Raw genomic sequence first — 23293 nt, forward strand, 5'->3', positions numbered from 1 at the left:
TGCAGCTTATCAGGAGGAGCCATGCAGTGGGGAGGTCAGCCCAGTGCGAACACAGTGCAAAAGTACTAGATTGGCTTTGCCAGGACGCCTGTACTATGCCGCCTCCTCCTCTCCCTCCTGGTAAGCCACAGTGACACCACTGCCAGGAGACCAGGGAAGCACTGACATCCCCTCCTGCTATGTGTGAGCACAAGAGAAAGAAAATGGGGTGGCTAGTTCCATGCTGTCTCTCTCACACACATAATCTGTATACCAGAAACGTTTGGAAGATCAATATTTGGAGTCAGATAGTGATAATATGTTATGCTTTCTACATTCATATTATTTTTTTGTTTTTCCTGAAAATTAGTGATTTTTTTCTGAAATGAAAATGCTAGCATGATTTAACTATGTCAGAAAAGGCCCATTAATTTACAGCAGGTCTTCTGACAGCACTAGATTCCCTCCTTGTGGAAGGTCAGACATACAGACAAATGTAAACACTAGATGATAATAAAACCAGGTTGGTTTTATTCAGAGGAAGTGTCTTACAAACACATATATACTAGTGTTGCCAGGCTGAGGGCCTGAGAATGATTCTTTATCTTTAAGAGAAGAGAAAATTCAGCCAAGTGCAGGTTTTCTTGCAACACTGTAATGGGAAAAACCACAAGGTGAAATTCTCCCTTTCCCCTGAACAACTTTTATAGGTACAGAAGACCTCTTGGTTGCCAGGCCCAGCCTCCAAGAGGCCTTCTGTATCTTTAAAAGTTGTGCAGGAGGAAGGGAGAATTTCACTTTGTGGTTTTTCCTATTACAGAGTTGCAAGAAAACCTGCACTTGGCTGAATTTTCTCTTCTCTTAAAGATAAAGAATCATTCTCAGGCCCTCAGCCTGGCAACACTAATATATACCACAAAATCATACAAGTCAGTTTTTCAAGTTCCATAGCATGTTGCTTCATTGCTCATAAAATGTGTACATCCAAATATGCCTCATACATATGAAGTGTTGCATATAAAACATAGCTTTTTCCCAAATATACTATAATGCTACCCTCTTTATATAAATATTTATCTGGGCACAATCTTTTAACATTGATAGTGAACTTTAAGAGAGCCCGTGTGGTGTAGTGGTTAAGGTGTTGGACTAGGACCTGGGAGACCAGGGCTGAAATCCCCACACAGCCATGAAGCTCACTGGGTGACCTTGGGCCAGTCGCTGCCTCTCAGCCTCAGAGGAAGGCAATGGTAAAGCACCTCTGAAAACTACTTACCATGAAAACCCTATTCATATGGTCGCCATATGTCGGAATCCACTTGAAGGCAGTCCAACAGGTGAACTCTAAATGGCAGAGCTGCAGCAACACAAGATGCTTTTAGATGACCTGTTTATTGACCATCCATTCTGATTTGTTTACAACGTTGGCTATTTAATGGGCATTCACTCTGATTTGTTTGCAGGGAGACTTGACAGTGTTGCATCAAACCAAATGTTATCCCGCACTTTCCACTGTATTTTCCCATCACTTTCCTTACCGCAAAAGGTCCAATATTTGGAAGACGTGGGTTTGTTTTGTTGATGTGTGTGCGTTGTTGCGTGAAACAGCATACGTTACGTTGGAGTTAAGTTGCTCAAGAAACTTCTCAGATGCATTAGATCAGGTTAAGAGTCTTTTATTAAGACATTATGGCTTAAGGCTTTAAGATCCCCCCCTCTAGGAGAGAAGTTCTCAGTTCAAAGACATTACACAGAAGACCAGCCTCACAGTTCAGAGGCAATATTCAGAAGACACAACTTACAGACTCTGTTAGAACTTTCCCAGTTGCTATCTCACGTTACCATGACAACCGCTGGCCTTGGATGTCTGCTCACTCTCAGGCCAGGAGATAACAGTTACTTCTCCAAACTTGCAGGCTTTATGGAAAACAACTAGAGACAGTAATGCCTATGGGTCACAGCCCAACATGTTTTGCAAGTGCTCTAAATCAGCTTTAATTGTGCAACCTGAATTTGTCTGTATGCTATTAAATCCCACCTGAAAATAACAACAGTCTGGAAGCTCCCAGAAATAAGAGTCCTTCCACACACCTGCCCTAGGCTATGAACTGGTTCACTCAGCTCACTTTCAGTCACCGTGCCATGTGCTGAGACTATCCTGTAACCTGCAACTGTGAAAAAAGAGTAATAATAAGCTCAATCATCATAGATTTCTGAGGCTCAAAGACATAAAAATAATAATTAGTGATCGTGTACCTATATTACATTGGACTAGTCTTGGAATTAGTTCCATTAAAATGGAGCAATTTATTTTTCAAACATGTCAGTCACATAGCTTGATCTACAAAGCAGGTGAATCTGATTGGGAACTGAAGTTAAGTTTAAGCTAATTCTAAATTGCTGATGCTACCCTGGAGTAAGATTAAATACCTGCCAGTCAATACCTGGTAAGGAGTATAGGCTCCTGTACAAGGTAACAGGGCTGGGAGGGAGAAAAGAAGTGCCTTCTACTTCATTGCCAACCAGATCTGCAGCACCTCCTTAGCCCAATCCCCCACCTTCTGCTTCTCACAGGAGCTCTGAATGTATGTGGAATAAGCACTCCTGGTCCAAATTGGTGAGTGTGTAAAGCCACAATCCTATGCGAACTTACTTGGGAGTAAACCCCATTGAGCTCTGTAGGAATTACTCCTGAGCAAATGTGTGGGTCACACATCTTTCTTGCCATGTGAATTTAAGAACGTATTTGTTTAAAACAGCAATGGATGACTAGCCTGATACAAATCAGGTCAGGTTAATAGATACTAACCCTGGAAACTGAAATTGTAATTGACAACTGCAACACAGACAGCAGTGTAAATATCCAATATGCAGCACCAAGCCAACATGCCTGAACCATGGTTAAGTGGGATTATTTGTAGGCAAGACAGATGGCCCATATCATACCACTTCCTTAGTCTGCTAAGGAAGGTCTTTATTTTTGTGATGCTGTGACATGCCTGCCAGTGGTGAAAGCCTTAGTCTTTTGAAGTCAGTGGGGGCTTTGCCATTGGCTTCAATTAGCAGCAGATAAAGTACTGGAAGGTAAAGTCCTTACCAGATTCTAGCTCTGCAAACCAAGCTTCCCTCCTGCTGACCAACTTTTTATACTATAGATTAGGGCTGTGATCCTATACACGCTTACCATGAGGTAAGCTCCATTGAATTAAAAGGGACTTCCTTCTGAGCAGGCATGTGTAGGATCACACTGTAATATTACTGCATCTTGTTCTTGATAAAACGAAGCTGATGCATATGTGCAAAGAACCAAGCAGCAACGTTTAAGAAAATTCTTGCTTTCATAGTTTTTGCCGCAATATTTAGGCAGATTTTGATGAGATCTCACTTACTGCTCCAGTGCTGGAACTGAAGAAACACTTTAAATGAGCCAGAAACAGAAAGCTGTCAAGATGTCTATATTTATTGCAAAAACATAAAAACTAGATGTTAAAACAATCTGTGTGTGAAGAATCTGTGTGTTAAGCCCTCCCCATCAGTTTTCTGTCACAGTTACAGAAGCCATATGATTTCACTGTCCATAGAAACACATAACATTTGCTATGTAACAAACAATAAATGGTTTTGCCTTCTTCTACTTAAGGGTACATACAAATTGCTGACAGACTAATTTCTTATTAATTTACTGAGAAAAAAAGCAACACCTTTGCATCTCTGCTAGTTTTAATATGTAATGGACTTTTACACACAACAAATTAAGTAAGAGGAAAGCTTAGGATTTGGCTGCATAAGAGGCTTTTTGTGCAGCTTCCTGGCTTATTTGAGATCTAGCATCTGTGCACCACAAGAGAGTAAAGGAAAAAGCCACAACAGGCCCATAGCAAAAAATGTTTTGGTGGGGATGCCTTGCAAAGGTGATGAATATTTGTAGGACCACCAGAGCACAAACAGATATAACTTTATCTAATATATTGAAAACTAGGCCCACATACTTCAATATGAAGTGTTTTGGATAGGTAACAAATTACAATGAATTGGTGTTAAGATAGTGTGTGATAGCAGTTATACCAAAACTGATATATAAATCGGATAGCCTATGCATACTTATCTGCAAGAAACCCTTGTTAAGCCCAAGGTGCTTATTTTTGAATAAACATGCACAGGATCAGGTTGCCAATTTAAGTATATTGGGCAGCTGGATGGTAAGGTCCATCTAAGAATGTTACCACTGTACTCCTGCTTATACCTGTGCAACCTAGTCAGTATCCTGGCCTTCAATCTGCTTGGCTGCCATCTTATCCTTCACTTTTTCCTCTTTGCAAGGATGCTGGCCTAGTATAAAGTTAGTTTCCCTGTGCTTCCTTTGAAAGGTACTTTGCTGCTGCATTCTGAGGCCTGTTGCTATGCCTTGATGACACAGGAGAAGTTTGGGGTGTGCAGGCTGCAGAGGGGCCTGTGTTAGGGGGCTCTGTTCTGGAGCCAGTTTGAGAAGGACATTGTTTGTATTCATGTGCCTCTTGTGTTTGTTCATAAGAATATTTTGTGCTGCTTAGGCACAAAAAAAAGTTGTTTTCTTGGGGCTGTGTACTACTGCCAGTCTTGTGTTTTGAGTTAACACACTCATGTATAAGGTGAGAACCCAGTCTTGATATTTTGGACAGAATGCCAGCTAACCACTGTTTTTCAGTGTTGCCTGTACCAAGTCCTGTCTCTTGTTATTTAGGCTGTTAACTCTACCTATTAACAGATGTGCTGCATCCATGTTGTATCCATGCAGCTACACAAGCATGACTCGGCTGCCTTACATCCTGACGGTGTGCGTATTTCTCAGGTCCTAGTGAGTTCAGTATGGCTTACTCACAAGTATGCAAAGATTTGCAGCCTAATTTTGTTATACAAGTGCAGGAGATGAGACTTTTGACTACACCAATGCAAGGCAGAAAAAAGTACCTCTGCTCCCATACAAGGTGCATGCATCCGGCTGACTGGCTGTATGCATTTTTACTCACAAGCCCGTTTAAGTTCACTGAAATTACTCCTACAAAAATGTTCATAGAGCAGTCCTAAAGCCACTTGCTAGAGAACAACTCTCATTGAACTTGATGTTTACTTTTGAGTAAAACTGCATAAGATTGCATTGTTAGTAAGCATCCTGTTCTGTTCTTTCACACTAAAAATAATGAGCCCATTTAGTGGACTCAGTCCATTGGTAACAAAGCAAACCTAATCATATTTACTCAGAGAAGTACGTTTCACTGAGTTCAATGGGACTTACTCCCAGGTAAGTGTACATAGCATTGCAACTGAAGTCTCAGTTCCTGCAACTGCAAAATGGGAACTGAAATGACTTACCCAATTAGGCCACCAATGCCATTATTTAGTGGACTTAGTTGTATCTGGGTGGAAACAATAGAGGGGTTCAGAGCCCTCCCCCCCTTAAAAGAATGCAGAAGGGAGGTTGCAGGGCAACAACACACACGCACACTACCTGCACACATTGTGTTAGAAGGGGCTCTACATACATATCAATGCATGTAGGTAGAGCACACAATATTCACTGTATGCATGTAACAAATGTAGAACCCCTTCTGATGTTCTCCAAATGCACAGATGATGGCAGAGTTCTTAACCATCAGTGGTGGGGAACAAGGCTAGCCCATGTGGCCCCACAATCCTCCTCAGCTGTTCTTTCAACAAGTGGGGAGTGTCTAACTAACTGCTGCCACCGCCAACAAAATTATTGGCTGGCTTCCTGTCTTGTGTCCTCCAAGTCCTAAATGACACAACCTAAAACACATTTACTATGGAGTTATATGATGCTATGCATGTTACTGAACACATTGGAGCCTAATGGCATGCTTAGATTGTGCTGCATGAGTGTTACGTTAATGACAGATGATAACAGTATTTGCAATCAAATAATGCGTTTTAGGGAAATGAGTAGAACTATGCAGCATTTGAACTATGCAACATATCCTGAGCACGTGACGTTTAAAATGCAGATTGAGCATTCACGAAGGACGTTCCTGCGGGCTGCATATTTAAGCCTTAACTTTGGCGGGGGGAAATCAAATAAAATGTGCCTTTGCCAAGTCATGCCGATTACGCAAGTATGCCATGGGTGCAGACCTTTCGGCGCCAACTTAGATCGGAGCGAGTGAGTCGAAGTTAGTAGTCCAAGCCTATGGAAAGCAGGAGTTTATCTGACATGCCCACTACTTTCTTCAAAGGCATGCCTCGCTTAGGCTGCAATCCAGTACCCTAAGTCTCATTGAACCCAGTGGAGGTTACTTCTGAGTAGACATGAATTGGATTGCAGCCTCAGTTAAGTAAGAAAGATCGTTTAAACTAAGCGGTTTGAACATTGCCTTCTGCCTCAAGTGAACTGAAAATACAAGCCGTGATGTCCTAGGGGGATAGAAGCAACGCCGGATTAGAGAGAAGCTGCCGTCTGCGGGGCGGGGCAGTCAAGTTTTTTCCTCGTCACTGCATGCCCGCCCTCTGCACGTTGGCTTCCTTTTCCCCCCAGCCTTTTTCACGGGAGATGGCGTTAGGAAGAGCGGCGCTTGCGCCAGATCCGACTTTCTAAGCTGTTAGCATCGCAAAGGCCGGGCGAGTGCAAAGCCAGCAGGAGCTAGGCAGGCGCCGCGCGTAAAGACGAGAGAGCGCGGCAGACTCCTGTCTTGACGAGGTGGGTGTTTTCTGGGTGCCTGGCGGCGGCTGTCACCAACCCGAAATGGGAGGGAGGATTCTAGACAGTGTATGAGCGAAAGATGCCTTCGGTCAAGCGGTGCGGGCGGGTTTCTCCCTCGATGGCTTTGGGAAGTTGTCTGGCTGGGCTCGGAGTGGAGGCGAGCGAAAGGGGCAGGCGATTAACTGGGCAGAGGATTGCTCCCGACCAGAGAGGTCTCGCAGGCGGCCTCTTGTTTCTGTTGTGGGCCGCGGGACTGCTGGCGATAACACAGCCGGAGTTAGTTTTGCAAGCTGTGGGCACTCCCTCTCCTGGCCCTTCGTAGCCAACGATCCGGCGTTTATCGCTGTGGTGGAAGAGAAAGTGCCCTCGCTGCCGTTGAAGTTCTTTTCACACACACGCGTATGTGCATGTCAGACGTTGCTCCCAAGCGCAGATAGTTTAGTTTCTTGTATGGCTGTACTTTGTGTTCAGCAAGACTTATTTCCAAAGTAAGTGTACAAAAGGGTTGCACCCCGAGTTGGGAGAGATTCTGTTGTCCAGAGTGAGTTTAATTTTAGGAAGCCAGGAACTCGAAACTGATGGGAGTTTGCTGGAGTTTAAAATTACAGGAAATGGTCTAATATTTCGAAGACCAAAAAAAAAAGGATTTGCGCTGCAACTTTACTCTGGCACAAAGTAATCCAAATGAGTATTTTAAACGAATCGGAATTCATTTAGTGTTTACAGACAGTTGTGTGTCTCCTCCCAGTGAAATGGCTTCTCTGAATGAAGTCACCTTACGCAGTCGCTTTTCTTGTTCCACCACCGCCTCGCTGCCTTTTCGCAATGTTGAGCACTCATTCTCCTTGCAGTCCAGTCCATTTCAGTTTACCAGGAAATTGCCCTCCATTATCTCTGAGCCCTATTTGAGCTTAGGTCCTGCTTGCGGGCCTCCCATATGCATTTGGTTGCCCACTGTGGGAACGGGATGCTGGGCTAGATGAGACACCAGCCTGATCCGGCAGGCTCTCCTTAGGTTTTCTTTGTTTTCCCTCAGTGTTAAGTCTTGACCTCCTTTGGCTTTGTGTGTGGCATTGTTATCTTTGCCTTGCCATAGGGTTAAAAAAAGGAGGCATTGCAAGTTTGCTGCAGAGAACACATGCGTTGCCAAGTGGCTGCATTCAGTTACTTCCTGTGGAATATATCTCTGCTGGCTGTAGCCGTGCCAAATTAAAGGAGCTTTTAAATTGTTTTCATCTTAGACTTCAAGTTTTATTAGTTGATGTGTTGGCAATGTATGGTAAGTGATGGCACAAATTATCCCAAGTTATGAATTGACTTATTTATGTGAGGGCCCAAGTACAAATCTGTGCATCAAATATGAAGGGTACATGCACATGGGTTTAGACTCATAAGAACATAAGAAGAGCCTGCTGGATCAGGCCAGTGGCCCATCTAGTCCAGCATCCTGGTCTCACAGTGGCCAACCAGGTGCCTGGGGGAAGCCCGCAAGCAGGACCCGAGTGCAAGAACACTCTCCCCTCCTGAGGCTTCCGGCAACTGGTTTTCAGAAGCATGCTGCCTCTGACTAGGGTGGCAGAGCACAGCCATCACGGCTAGTAGCCATTGACAGCCCTGTCCTCCATGAATTTGTCTAATCTTCTTTTAAAGCCATCCAAGCTGGTGGCCATTACTGCATCTTGTGGGAGCAAATTCCATAGTTTAACTATGCGCTGAGTAAAGAAGTACTTCCTTTTGTCTGTCCTGAATCTTCCAACATTCAGCTTCTTTGAATGTCCACGAGTTCTAGTATTATGAGAGAGGGAGAAGAACTTTTCTCTATTCACTTTCTCAATGCCATGTATAATTTTATACACTTCTATCATGTCTCCTCTGACCCGCCTTTTCTCTAAACTAAAAAGCCCCAAATGCTGCAACCTTTCCTCGTAAGGGAGTCGCTCCATCCCCTTAATCATTCTGGTTGCCCTCTTCTGAACCTTTTCCAACTCTATCATATCCTTTTTGAGATGAGGCGACCAGAACTGTACACAGTATTCCAAATGCGGCCGCACCATAGGTTTATACAATGGCATTATGATATCGGCTGTTTTATTTTCAATACCTTTCCTAATTATCGCTAGCATGGAATTTGCCTTTTTCACAGCTGCCGCACACTGGGTCGACACTTTCATTGTGCTGTCCACTACAACCCCGAGGTCTCTCTCCTGGTCAGTCACCGCCAGTTCAGACCCCATGAGCGTATATGTGAAATTCAGATTTTTTGCTCCAATATGCATAATTTTACACTTGTTTATATTGAATTGCATTTGCCATTTTTCCGCCCATTCACTCAGTTTGGAGAGGTCTTTTTGGAGCTCTTTGCAATCCCTTTTTGTTTTAACAACCCTGAACAATTTAGTGTCATCAGCAAACTTGGCCACTTCACTGCTCACTCCTAATTCTAGGTCATTAATGAACAAGTTGAAAAGTACAGGTCCCAATACTGATCCTTGAGGGACTCCACTTTCTACAGCCCTCCATTGGGAGAACTGTCCGTTTATTCCTACTCTCTGCTTTCTGCTTCTCAACCAATTCCTTATCCACAAGAGGACCTCTCCTCTTATTCCATGACTGCTAAGCTTCCTCAGAAGTCTTTGGTGAGGTACCTTGTCAAACGCTTTTTGAAAGTCTAAGTACACTATGTGCACTGGATCACCTCTATCTATATGCTTGTTGACACTCTCAAAGAATTCTAATAGGTTACTGAGACAGGACTTTCCCTTGCAGAAGCCATGCTGGCTCTGCTTCAGCAAAGCTTGTTCTTCTATGTGCTTAGTTAATCTAGCTTTAATCATACTTTCTACCAGTTTTCCAGGGACAGAAGTTAAGCTAACTGGCCTGTAATTTCCGGGATCCCCTCTGGATCCCTTTTTGAAGATTGGCGTTACATTTGCCACTTTCCAGTCCTCAGGCACGGAGGAGGACCTGAGGGACAAGTTACATATTTTAGTTAGCAGATCAGCAATTTCACATCTGAGTTCTTTGAGAACTCTCGGGTGGATGCCATCCGGGCCCGGTGATTTGTCAGTTTTTATATTGTCCATTAAGCCTAGAACTTCCTCTCTCGTTACCACTATTTGTCTCAGTTCCTCAGAATCCCTTCCTGCAAATGTTAGTTCAGGTTCAGGGATCTGCCCTATATCTTCCACTGTGAAGACAGATGCAAAGAATTCATTTAGCTTCTCTGCAATCTCCTTATCGTTCTTTAGTACACCTTTGACTCCCTTATCATCCAAGGGTCCAATCGCCTCCCTAGATGGTCTCCTGCTTTGAATGTATTTATAGAATTTTTTGTTGTTGGTTTTTATGTTCTTAGCAATGTGCTCCTCAAATTCTTTTTTAGCATCCCTTATTGTCTTCTTGCATTTCTTTTGCCAGAGTTTGTGTTCCTTTTTATTTTCTTCATTCAGACAAGACTTCCATTTTCTGAAGGAAGACTTTTTGCCTCTAAGAGCTTCCTTGACTTTGCTCGTTAACCATGCTGGCATCTTCTTGGCCCTGGCGGTACCTTTTCTGATCTGCGGTATGCACTCCAGTTGAGCTTCTAATATAGTGCTTTTAAACAACTTCCAAGCATTTTCGAGTGATGTGACCCTCTGGACTTTGTTTTTCAGCTTTCTTTTTACCAATCCCCTCATTTTTGTGAAGTTTCTTCTTTTGAAGTCAAATGTGACCGTGTTGGATTTTCTTGGCAATTGGCCAGTTACATGTATGTTTAATTTAATAGCACTGTGGTCACTGCTCCCAATCGGTTCAACAACACTTACATCTCGCACCAGGTCCCAGTCCCTACTGAGGATTAAGTCCAGGGTTGCCGTCCCTCTGGTCGGTTCCATGACCAACTGGTCTAGGGAATAGTCATTTAGAATATCTAGAAACTTTGCTTCTTTGTCATGACTGGAACACATATGCGGCCAGTCTATGTCCGGGTAGTTGAAGTCACCCATTACTACCACATTTCCTAGTTTGGATGCTTCCTCAATTTCATATCTCATTCTGCTTTAAAGTATACATAAAGAGGCTGGCCCAGTTTGCATATATTTTAGCATGGAATGAGGCTAAAAGTGCATGGATAAGACGTGTAGATTGATGTACACAGCTCTTTAGATGGTTGTACAAAAATAATTGTAAGCACCAGCCCTCATATATCTTACACAACTCTCATATATCTTGGACACAACTGCAAGAAAAGATGTTTGTGTGAGATTTGAGAGTGGCCTATGTTTTAACACAAGCTATTCTTGTGGAGTAGAGAAGCCAGTGTGGCATAGTGGTTAGAGTGTTGGACTACGCCCTGGGAGACCAGGGTTCGAATCCCCACACAGCCATGAAGCTCACTGGGTGACCTTGGGCCAGTCACTGCCTCTCAGCCTCAGAGAAAGGCAGTGGTAAAACCACTTCTGAATACCGCTTACCATGAAAACTCTATTCATAGGGTCGCCATATGTTGGATCGACTTGAAGGGCAGTCCATTTCATTCTTTAAAATAGACCATCCTCAAATTCAGATAAACATGTTTTCTTGCAGCTGTGTCCAAGATATATGAGGGTTGTGTCCAACTGTGATTGAGATTGTGACCTACCCATGCTCTTAAACTGCCTTCTTAGCCTCAGGTGTGTCATTATTTATTCACTTATACCATTTATTTGCTGCCCAGTAACTGTTCTCTGAGCAGCTCACAGACAACAAACAGCATACAAGCAAGGATTACTAAAAATATACAGCAGAACTAGATACTCAAAGTTCACAGTTTAAAAGTCTGGGGAAATTAAAATACCAGAAAGAGAATAAAGAAGGTCCTAGATGAGGCTCCTTAGGAAGGGCATTTCACCCTACAACCCTGAAGGAGGAGTCTTGGAGTCCAGGTATGTATAAGCGAAAGATCACAATCTTTCAGGTAACCTGGATCCCAAGCTATTTAGGGCTTTAAAGGCCACAACCACTACCTTGATTTGGTCTCAGAAACACACAGGAAGCCACTGTAGAGGTTTCTAGACACTTTTTTAAAGCAGAAACAGGGAACGGTTGGGCTCTATCAACTCCCCCAGCTAGCATGGCCAGATGATGTCTTTTGGAGTCCAGCAACATCTGGAGGAGCATAAGCTCCCAATCCCTGACATAAAACCTTCTATGTGCTACATACTAAACATATAAATACTTATATCTTTTAAATAAAATACATTTCAATAGGTTACTTTCTATAGTTGACAACACTCTATACTATTCTTGAGGGTTAGGGCCTCAGTGGGATAGGAAGAGCAATTCTACCAGGAATTAGGAGTTAAGTGACAGATACCCCGCCACTTCCAAAGCACTGCTGGCTTGCTCTAGTTGAGGTGGGGGGTGGGTTTTTTTGTATTGTTTTTTACAGTTTTCCTGCAAGTATTTTCCCCTTTCAATTACCCTCCCATTGATTTCAAGACTGGAGGAGGTACAGAATCCATGCTGGGGGCAGGGGTGGAGCAAGGGGCTTTAGATCTGATGAATCCACAACCATCACTGGAGTATCCCAATTTAGGTCCTATTGCTGGCAGAGACACCAGCAGTTCTCCAGTGCCCATAGAGCTTTCTGCAGGAGTGGACAGACCACCCTGCCAGTGGAGGTCCTCAAGAGGACTGGGGAGAAGCAGAGCAAGCAGGAGTGGAAACTTTAGAATTAAGATGTTTAAAAAACATTTTAATTATTCTTCAATTTTGCTGTGTAAAACTGCTTCAAAAATTGTTTTGTTGAAAAGCAGTTTATAAATATTTATATATAATGTACTTCATGTTCAGTTGCATTTCATGCTCAATTGTATTTGGTTTTGTTTTTAACAATTGCTGTCTGTCAGATGCATCACCAATCAATATACTGGGGTTGGCTTTGACAGACAGACGTTCTTGAACACAAAATCCCTGTGGATAGCTTGTAGCCAAGAAATTTCAGCTTTCAGACTATGGTTTTAACATTCTGCCTATTTAGCTGTTTTAGCAATTTGCATTGTTGACCCCAGTGAATTTAGTTGCCAGTAGGGTATTTGAATTTTACAGCTTGTTCTTAAGTATTTTTACAGGGTTTTGTTTTTTACCATAATGAGTAAAGGATAGACTCATATGTACGTAAATGATTAATTGCACAAATCAGTGAATTTGGAGAGCTGTGTGAATCAAATATTAAAGTTCTAAAGATCATAACTAACTTTCAATCTAGCGCAAAGAGTTCTTAATAGAAACAGGCCCAGAAGATCAATGGGATGCTGATACAGACTACAAAATTGAGTCTCAAAGGACTAGCTGGCTTACCTGAACAATATTCTATAAAAAATAAATCCACTACATGTAATTCATGGATCTCAAAGTTCCAGTGGCACTAAGGGATACAGTTCAAAGGGAACTAAATAATATAGAAATAATATAGAAAAACTGAAGATGGCAATCAGGGTACCTACAGAGTGGGTCAAACAAATGGACAATCCTAGCAAAGACCAGATAAGAATATGTGTGGACCCAAGAGAGATGAACAAGTTAACATTTTCAGTTACTTACTGTAGAAAAAATCACCAATAAGCAGGAGCAGTGTTACCACAGTTTTTTGGGCCAGTAGTAATTCTTGACAAATTCAACTGGAGGACAAAAGTTCCAAGTGATCTCTTCTGCTCCAGCTATAGCGAAGGATGACCCATCAGACATTTGAAGGTCTTGACAGGATTGTATGTTGCAGTGGTGGCCCTAGGAGCCTGGGGACCCTGAGTAAGAGTCATTTGGGGGGCCTTAAAGATATGGAAATAAGTGAGACATAAAAATTTGACTTCAAGCTGCAATGGAAGTATGGATAAATGTATCATAATATATTAATTGTTAATTTTTATTACAACTGGAGTGTAGAATATTGCTTAATACATTATATCAACACTATGCTATAAATAAATACAAGTCATACCCAGAAACAAACAAGCCTTATGTGATGCTCTTATGTAAACAAAAAGACCACAAAAAAACTTTAGAAATAAGTTGTATGATATCTTAGAAGGACGGACAGCACCCGCACAGGCTGCAGAGACTGGGGGGAGGAATTGCTGTAGTCTACAGAACTTCCATCGCTGTCACTAGGAAACCACACTGTCTTGGAGTTGGCTCTGAAGGCCTGCAGTTGGTGTCGGGCCAAGGAGACAATAAACTAGGGTTGTACCTAGTGTATCCTACCACCCTGCTTCCCAGCAGCTTCTCTGACCGAGCTGGTGAAGGCAGTCTCAGCTGTGATATTGGAGGAGCCAAGAACGATAGTCCTGAGTGATTTCAGTGTCCATGCGGAGCCTGCTTCTAGTGTTCCGGCTGGGGACTTCATGGCATCCATGATGACCATGGGGCTGTCTCAAGTTGTCACTGCCCCAATGCATAGGACAGGGCACACCCTCGATTTGGTTTTTGCTCCAGATGGAGGAAGGGGTGGTTGGGAGATGGGGGAGGTTGATGTCACCCCATTGTCATGGTCAGACCACTTCCTGATGAAGTTTAGACATACGGCTCCAGTTGGACAGATTAAGATGGTCCGCCCCAAGGCACTAATGGAATCCACTGGATTCCTGAATGCCCTGAGGGAGTTCCCAGTAGATAGAGCAGATAACGATTTTGAAGCCCTTGTCACACTGTGGAACAGCGAGGCGTGTCAGGCTCTTAACACGGTTGCTCCTGAGCACCCTCTCTGGCATTGTGGAGCCCAGTTTGCACCTTGGTACACCAGTGAACAACGGGCAATGAAACAGGCTGGATGATGGCTAGAGTGCAAGTGGCAAAAGACGTGCTGTGATGCTGATCAGGTACAAGTAAAACATCATAACTGTTCCTACTGTGTGGTGGTGAGGGTGGCAAAGAAGGCCTACTTCTCTGCCACCATCACATCCTCAAGTAGCAGTCCAATGAAGCTTTTCCATATTTAGGGGTCTGTTGACATCAACTCCAAAAAATGGAGTTTTAAACCCTTCGGAGGCCCACTGTGAATTGTTTGCAAGGCACTTTGATGGTAAAGTTGCTTGCCTCCGTAGCAGTCTTGATGTCCCATCCACATCTACTGTAGTCCCCAGTGAGGTGTCCAGTGCAACTTCTACTGCAACTTTTTGGAAACGGTATCAGTTGATGCGGCCTGATGATGTGGACAAGGTGCTTGCAATGATGCGGCCAGCAATGTGTCCTCTTGACACTTGCCCTTCTTGACTTATTAAAGCTTGCCAAGGGGGTTTGACCGAATATATAAATGTTGTTGTGGGAAGGAGTGGCTCTAGCTGCCCTGAAAGAGGGGGTGATTGACCGCTTCTGAAAAAGCCCACCCTGGACCCATTGGTTTGTGCCAACTACCACCCAGTCGCAAATATCCCCTTTTTAGGTAATGTCAGGCCCAGGATGTGACTCAGGAACCAGACCAACGGCTGTAGTTAATTCGTGTTTTATTAGGGTAATGTCCAAACAAAGACTGCGTTTTCTCATGAAGCAATACAGGGATACAGGTCCTGCGGCATTGGGAGAAAGTTGACAGAGCAAGGGACTTCTTCCCGCCTGTTCTTTAAGAAGGGGCCAAACGGGCGCGCAATCTTTCGCTCCTCCTTAACTGCCCCTCAGGTACTGCCCGCCTTCCCCCCCTTCTCTCCTGTCTTTTCAGCTGTCTGCGTGTGCGCGGTGAGGGGAGAAGCATCACCCCCTCTTCTGAAGTTTCCGATTCCAGGATGGGGGATAGGGGAGGGGCTGATGGTAAACTGCCTCCCTGCTTTTTGGCTGTGAGCAGCCCTCCCTCTTTCCCCTCTTGCTCTGAGCCTGAAAGAGGGGGAGGCGTGAGAATGTCCAGGGAGGGCTCAGGCTCCCCGTTGCTAAGCGACCTTATCACTGGCAGTTCCTCTGTTTCGTCTTCGCTCCAAAGGGGGGAAGTTCCTCCCCCTTCCCTCTGCCATCCTTCCAAATACTCTTCTCCCAACTCTCCGGGATCCAGCTCCCTGGGATTGGGACCCCAGCTCTGCCTTCCGACAGGTAAGGTGATTGAGAGGGTTGTGGCACAGCCATTGGAAGTACTCTTGGATAAAACAAACTATCTTGTTCCATTCCAATCTAGGTTCAGACCTGGTTATGGGACTGAATCAGTCTTGGTTGCCCTGATAAATTACTTTTAACAGGAGAAGGACAGGGGGAGTTTGACCCTGTTATTCTTACTTGATCTCTCAGGGGCTTTTGATAATATTGACCATGGTATCCTTCTGGGCTGACTTAGTGAGATGGTTATCAGAGGCACTGTTTTACAGTAGTTCCGATCCTACCTCCAGAGTCATTTTCAGAGAATAGCATTGGGTGATTGTCTTTTGGCCCCCTGGCAATTGCGCTGTGGGGTGCCACAGGATACTATCCTGTCCCCCATGCTATGTAACATATATATAAAGCCCTTGGAAGTGGTCATCAGGAGATTTGGGCTGAGGTGTCAGTAGTATGGTGATGATACCCAACTGTATTTCTCCATAACATCTGAGAAGAGGAGAGAGACCGTGGAAGCCTTGGACCATAGCCTGGACTCTGTGGTGAGCCCATTGAGGGCCAGTAAATTGAGTAAGAATCCTAGTATGACGGAGGCGCTGTGGATTGGTGGTTCCTGAGTTCAGATAATTGGTCAGTTGCCTGCTTTGGATGGGGTTGTACTCTCTCTGAAAGAGCAGGTTTCTAGTCTGGAGGTGTCCGTGGATCCAGCCTTACTAGAGGCCCAGGTGACCTCCATGGCTAGGAGTGCCTTTTACCAGCTTCGGCTGGTAAGACAGCTGCAGCTGTTTGTGGACTGGGATAGCCTGACCACTGTTGTCCATGCACTGGTAACCTCCAGGCTGGATTACTGTAATGTGCTCTATGTGGGGCTGCCCTTGAGGTTGGTCCGGAAGCTCCAGCTGATGCAAAATGCAGCGGCACAACTGCTCACTGGGGGTAGGATATCGCCAACATGTCACCCCACTGCTGAAAGAATTGCACTGGCTGCCCATTAGCTACCAGGCCAAGTTCAATGTTCTAGTTTTGGTGTACAAAGCCCTATACAGCTTGGGACCAGGATATCTGAAAGATCATCTTACCCCATATATACCCAGTTGATCACTGCGCTCCAACTGTGAGGGCCTCCTGCAGATACCATCTTATCAGGAGGTCTGTTCCACATAACATAGGAAGCAAACCTTTAGTTTTGTGGCACCTACCCTTTGGAATTCCCTCACCTTAAATATTAGACAGGTGCCATCTCTGTTATCTTTTTGGCACCTACTGAAGACCTTCGTCTGTCAACAAGCCTTTTAAGTAGAGACCTTATCCCAGTCTGCGTCTGTGTTGGAATTGCTTTTTAATATGTTTTTAAAGATGTTTGGTTAATATATTTTCAAGTTTGTTTTTAAGATGTTTTAAAGTGTCTTTAGTGGCTTGTTTGCTTCCCTGGGCTCCTGGGAGGAAAGGCGGGATATAAATTTAATAAATAATATAATAAATAATAACATTTTACAAACTCCTCAGTCAAACAGCACCTCTATTGAATCAGTGTCTCCCTCATGGTGCAAATATAATATTTGCAGCCCTTTTCAAGGTCACCACCTCCCTAATCCAGCACCATTTGCTTAAATCTGTCATCTAGGTGATATAGCAACCTTTCCCAACCAGTGTGCCTCCAGATGTTGTTGGACTACAACTCCCATCAGCCTCAGCTAGCATTGTCAATTGTCAGGAAGATGGGAGTTGTAGTCCAACAACATCTGGAGGCACACTGGTTGGGAAAGGCTGCTCTATAGCATTAAAGAATTGTGTGTGAAGTTTGTCTTTTAGATCAAGAATGGGGTGATCTGGTGTTTCATCTTTCTCACATACTGCCCTGGAAATGTTATCTCTGTTGATACCCACTATTGATGTGCATGGGCCGGACTTAAGGGGGAAGAAGCCCTCTGTCTGTGTTATTTTAGTGAGGGGTTTACTTGCCTGCAATGCTGTTGAGTTACAGACATGGCAGACAGAGATTGACTATAAAGGACGCAGGCAGGATTTTCTACAAGATGGGGGGGCTAAAATGTGGGGCCCCAGACAGTTGCCCAGTTGCCCTCCCCTAAAGCCACAACTGCATGTTTTTTAGATGATGATGAATCTGGTGTAGGGAAAGACCAGACAAGAACATAACAAGCGAAGTACATTCTAGACAGGTGTGAAGAGAAGAAGCTACAGAAAAACACAAATATATTATGTCAGAAATAGAGTGCCTGGGACCAGCTCCCCAATCTAGCCATCCTGCTTTCATGTTTCCACCCACTAAATCTTCAAGATAAAGCCTGGGCACTTTTTTTCTCCAGCGCAGTTTGTAGTCTTCTTTGCTTAGGAATTCGGGGTCTTGGTGCCAATGTCATGACTGTGTGTTAAACTTCAAAAGCAAATGCACCTGATGAGGAAAGTTCAAGGCTGAAAAGGTATTCCTTATCCTAGAAAGACAGACCTGGATAAATGGGAGATTTTTAAAAAGTCTTAGTCCATAGAACTGACTTGCTACAAGCAAGTTGCATGGTTGGGGAGGTCTTCTGGATTTCAGTGGACCAATAGGTAGGTATCTTATTGCCATCCAATCCCAATCTATGTATTCCTTAGGCTGAAGAGAAGAGGCATGACATGGGTAACTGTCCTAATAAAGTATCGCACCCAGGCCACAAACATATTGAGCTTCAGATTGTGTGCTGTTTGGTTTTTGCTGAAAGTGAGAGAATCTCATAATCGATCTCTGTTTTAAAAAGCAGAATTCCACCCACTTCAGCAGCAAGCCTTTCCAACTTTGTGTGACATGTCACAAGGCAGTGTGGGCAGTGTTGCAGCTCGACAGGCATGATGACTCCTTCATTGTGGACACTGCACATGTTAGGAATTTCCCACACATTAGGGATTTCCCACAACAGCAGAATACATATGATGCACATGCAGTTTCTTGCACTGAAACAATGTTGTTTATCCATGATGTACAGTGTCCCTGAAAAGCTTTCTAGCCCTGCACTTCTTGCAGCATTCCAGTTTTCCTATGATTGAAGAATTGTTCTGTGCCTTACAGTACAACCCTGTACACATCTATTTGGAAGTGAAATTCATTGAGTTGAACAGGGCTTACTCTCATAAGTAATTATAGGATTGCAATGTTAGTAGTCAAAGAATCTCTGACAGTTTTCTCTATCTGACTGGGTATGTTTTTAAACCCATCAACAGATGGACTTTTGTCCGTGTACACAAGACATCCAAGTCTTATGGGGCATCTAGACTACAGGACATCCCAAGAACCCCAAAAGTGCCTTAGGTTTACATAGTAATATAGATGGCTGTGCCCTTTTGTGTAGAAATGTGTCCTCACATATACAGTATAAAATCTGACACAGTATAGTATGCCTTACCAAAATCAGACACCCTCAAATTCCCCTTCCATGCATTCTTTCTTGAGGTACATGGCTGAAACAAATGGTAAATTAAAGCATAGCTTAAGGTAAAATCCAAAGCTGACATTGGGGGCAGGGGTGCTTCCTCTCATCAGACAGTCTTTACCCATAAAAAGATCCTTCCTCACCTTGCAAGGTATGTTACTAAAATGTGTTTTGTATGGAAACATTTTCTAAGTAAAGCAAACCGGATTTTGTTAACATCTTACTCTTTTAAACTATCTGTTTTTCAGCAAGTAACGTGCATGTATGGTAAGCTGTAAATTCAGGGAGAAGTTAGTTGTGCTGAATTCAATAGGACAAGTTAGTTATGTCTAATTTACATCCCTATGATTTTAGTGGGATTCTGTACTGTTATTAATTTTGGATTTGTGCTATTGTATAAAATGTTTTGTTAAAATATCCCGATGTCTCAGATGTGAGTCATATCATTTATATGTCAGTAAGCTTCCTAAGAGACAGACAGACAGACAAAAGAGTACTTCCCTGCACAGCACATAGCTCTCACAAGCGGTAGTGATTGCCACCAACTTGGTTGACTTTAAAAGAGGATTGGACAAATTCATGGAAGATAAAGCTATGTGTTACCACTGCAGTCAGAAGCAGTATGCCTCTGAATACCAGTTGTTGGGAAGTGCAAGTGAGGAGAGTGCTGTTGTGTTCTAGCCCTGCTTGTTAGCTTCCCATAAGCTTCTGGTTGGCCACTGTGGGGACAGCAGGCTGGATTAGATGGGCCTTTGATCCGAACCGGCAGGGCTCTTATGTTCTTGGACTTCTACCTGACATGGTACATCGTACAGCATATAAAATTGGTACACTGGAGTAGATTTTTTACTGCTGTTACTGTTTTATTTGAAGGGAAAATTTTTGTAGAAAATATAAGTGCTTAGTGGTGAATGCTTTTTATTTTAAGCGTTTCTGTCTTGGAATCTTTGGGTGAAGGACAGGCTATAAATATGGTTTTAAAGAATGTTGTCATATGCACACTGCAATCACTTCCAAGATTAGATTACCCATATCCACATTATTGTTCTCTTCATCCTCAGCAATACTCTAATACGTTTCACTGTTGGCTCTAAGAAGAAAGTTTGTTCATAAGTGATGGTGGGATTTGCTGTCCCTCAAACAAGCTTGTAGGAAACTTTGCTGAGCACTTGACATCTCACAAGAATTTCATACAGTTCACTAAATGCCCACACTTGCTTCATAAACAACATGTGTCTTGTATACATGTACAAAAGCCACTTTGTTGCTGAAAACCGTGTCAGATGGAGCAGTGGTTCCCAGTCTATTCCCCCATGGGCCACTTGAAAATTGCTGAAAGTCTTGGCAGGCCACTTAATCATTTTTCTGCCTGTTTTAGCAATTGTAATGTGCTGTGCTGGATGCTGTATGATTTCAATTGTATTAGTATTGCTTCTTTTATTTCTTATTGTTATATTTTATTGTATTACAATCTGAATTCATATGTATCAAGTAGGGGCTTTGCCCCTGTGCACTTTGCATGCCAACCCCCCCCCCCACATGCACACAGGGACTCCCAAATACATACACACATAATCCCAAACACACATACACAAGGACTGCCAACGCCCCCAGAGACTCCCAAACATCATACACAAAACCACCATCCCAGGCAACTCCCAAAATGGCACCCAGGCAGCTTGCCAGCCTCAACCACTTACTGGCCTCCCACAAGGCGCGGCTGCTTGCCCTCCCCCCTTCTTGCATGATGTCATGATGGATTACACAAATATTGTATAGTTAATGTAGCATTAAGTAACAATCCAATGTCAATTCAAACACAATATAACAATCCAAAGAAAACATTCATTTCGATAATATAACATTTAAAATACATTATAAAATCAGAACATATGAACCGCAGTCAGACATGAAAATATCAACAAACATAAGCATCTCCTCTCTCATCTGAGAGCTGTGATTTATTATTTATTAGATTTATATCCCGCCTTTCCTCCCAGTAGGAGCCCATTTCCTAGATAGCAGTTCTCAGTTTTAATGTCTCTGAGTCCCTGCCCAGCTGAGTGGTTCCAGCTGCTGCTTCCTATCCAGAAAGCAGCTGGTGGTAGTGGAGTCTGTGCCGAGCTGGATCTTAAACCCTGATCCCTGGAAATCAGTCCCAAGGGGGCTATCAGTCCAAGCAACAGGGGTGGGCTGTCTCCACCCTTGGTGTAAAGGCCGGTGTTATCAGGCAGCTGGAGGTAGGGTTTCAGGAGAGCAAAAGCATGCAGGCAGGGCTGAATTAGAACTAGGGAGGCTTCTGAGAGTAATAAACCCAAGTTTGAAACAAAAAAGCTAGTCAACGCTGATCTCTGCAACTCCGTGCAGTGCAAGGGACTAAGAATTAATGCAAGGAAAGAAACTGAAAACCAATTAACTAAAGTGATCTGTGTGCATGTTCATTAAAGGTTTGACATATTAAAGGCTGATAGTAAGAAATGAGCATGGGCTCATCCTCTGTTTTTATAGTGACTGTAAATTCAGAGAGAGAAGTGCCCCGATGTTTCTTTAGTTGTTTCTATATATATTTTAAGTTTCCTTGTTTAGAAAGTATCTTATCTGCACTGTAACTAGTTAAAATACCTTTCTGGCTTGATGACAGGCATACAATAGTTATAATTAATCTATACCCCATTGATATCATATAGGCTAATATTATTGGGTGTAGTACAGTAGGGCCTCGCATTACGGCGTTCCGCTGATGCGGAGCCTTTCATTTTCAATTTTAAAGGTTTTTTTCCCCCTTTTGCGCCGTTTTCGCGTAACACGGCCCATTAAAGTCAATGGGGTTCCACTTTACGGTGTTTTCTGCTTTATGGTGGGGGTCCAGAACGGAACCCGCTGTATAAGCAGGGCCCTACTGTAACAGTGTTTCCAGGAGGTGCAGAGTTGCCACTAGATAAGTTGTCTCTGTTGAATGTTCTGTGATTAGTCGCAGATAGACACACCCTTAACTTAACTGGCTAAGCATGAATAGAACAATAAAATGCAGCACCATTAATAGTCAGTACAAAATTAACTTTAAAAGTTATGTCAAATGGCAACAGTAGCCATCAAAGGCTTCAGTTAACAGAGACGCCTTAAGGCATGAAACTAAAACATTGTCAGTGCATGCCAAGGGGCTGAGGTATAGTCACCCAATATTACTCTCTCAAACCAGCATATAAGTTGAAGTGGAACCACTGTAGCACGGTGCCTCCCACTTGCAACTCACCAAGCAGATCCAGCAAGATACCATGGTCTATGTTATCAAAAGCCACTTAGCAAGTGTGGCAGAGTCATGTTCTCCTCTGTCCCTCTTCTGGTAAAGGTAATCCATCAGGATAACCAAGGCCAATTCAGTTCCAAAACCCAGGTTGAAATGGGTCTGGATGATGTTTCCTCCAGGAGTGTTTGGAGCAGGGCAGCCACGATCCTTTCAAGTACATTTTCCAACAAGGAAGGTGTTAGCAGTTGGGACATAGTTGTCCAGGATGAGTTTTTTCAGGAGTATCCATATTACCACCTCTTTAAGGGCAGCAAGCCCCTGCTCCCTCACATAACAATGCGTTCACCACACCGTGGACCTGCCTAGTCACCTGTGAGTGACCTGCCTCAGCTGGTTTGGATTAGCCATGATGGACAAGGGTCAAGAGGGCAAATAGCGGCTGAACAGCTGCAAGCACCTTGTTCACATCTTCAAAAGCTAAAATCGATCCCACAAAATCTGGCCAGATGGTGGATTGGTCACCTCACCTGAAGCTGTCACAACGATGGCATCTAAGTCATCACAGAGGGAAGCAATTTTACCCTCAAAGTATGTAGCAAACCTGTCATAACAGGCCTCCAAGGGTTCCAGCATCCCGTTCATCAAGGAAGATGTTAATAAGCCTTGAAGCACTTAGAAGACCTCTGTTAAATGGGTACTGTCCTCGATGCGATGAAGGTACCTTTTGCTGCTATGCACTAGACACAGTTATGTGCTCTACCACATGTTTGGTTGTGTCTGTGGCGGGTACTGTGGCATAAGCACTCTAGATGTCCAGCTTGTTTCATCACCTGCAGCTCCACTGAATGTATGTATCAGCCTTGCAATTCATTCATTGAAATAACATAATGGTACACTATTTAAGGTGTTTATAAGCAC

At 43.5% G+C, this 23293-nt stretch overlaps 1 protein-coding gene across 1 annotated transcript in view; it reads left to right on the forward strand.

The window, feature by feature from the left end:
• The first annotated feature begins 6151 nt into the window (after positions 1-6151).
• Positions 6152-23293, forward strand: part of PRRG1 (proline rich and Gla domain 1) — a 28684-nt gene continuing 11542 nt past the window's right edge. Inside the window, exon 1 of the mRNA XM_061627397.1 lies at positions 6152-6667. The gene's annotated coding sequence lies outside the window, so the exon portion shown is untranslated. The remainder of the gene's footprint in view (positions 6668-23293) is intronic.

The sequence above is a fragment of the Rhineura floridana genome, chromosome 5 (assembly GCF_030035675.1).
Source record: "Rhineura floridana isolate rRhiFlo1 chromosome 5, rRhiFlo1.hap2, whole genome shotgun sequence".
Classification (NCBI taxonomy): Eukaryota; Metazoa; Chordata; class Lepidosauria; order Squamata; family Rhineuridae; genus Rhineura; species Rhineura floridana.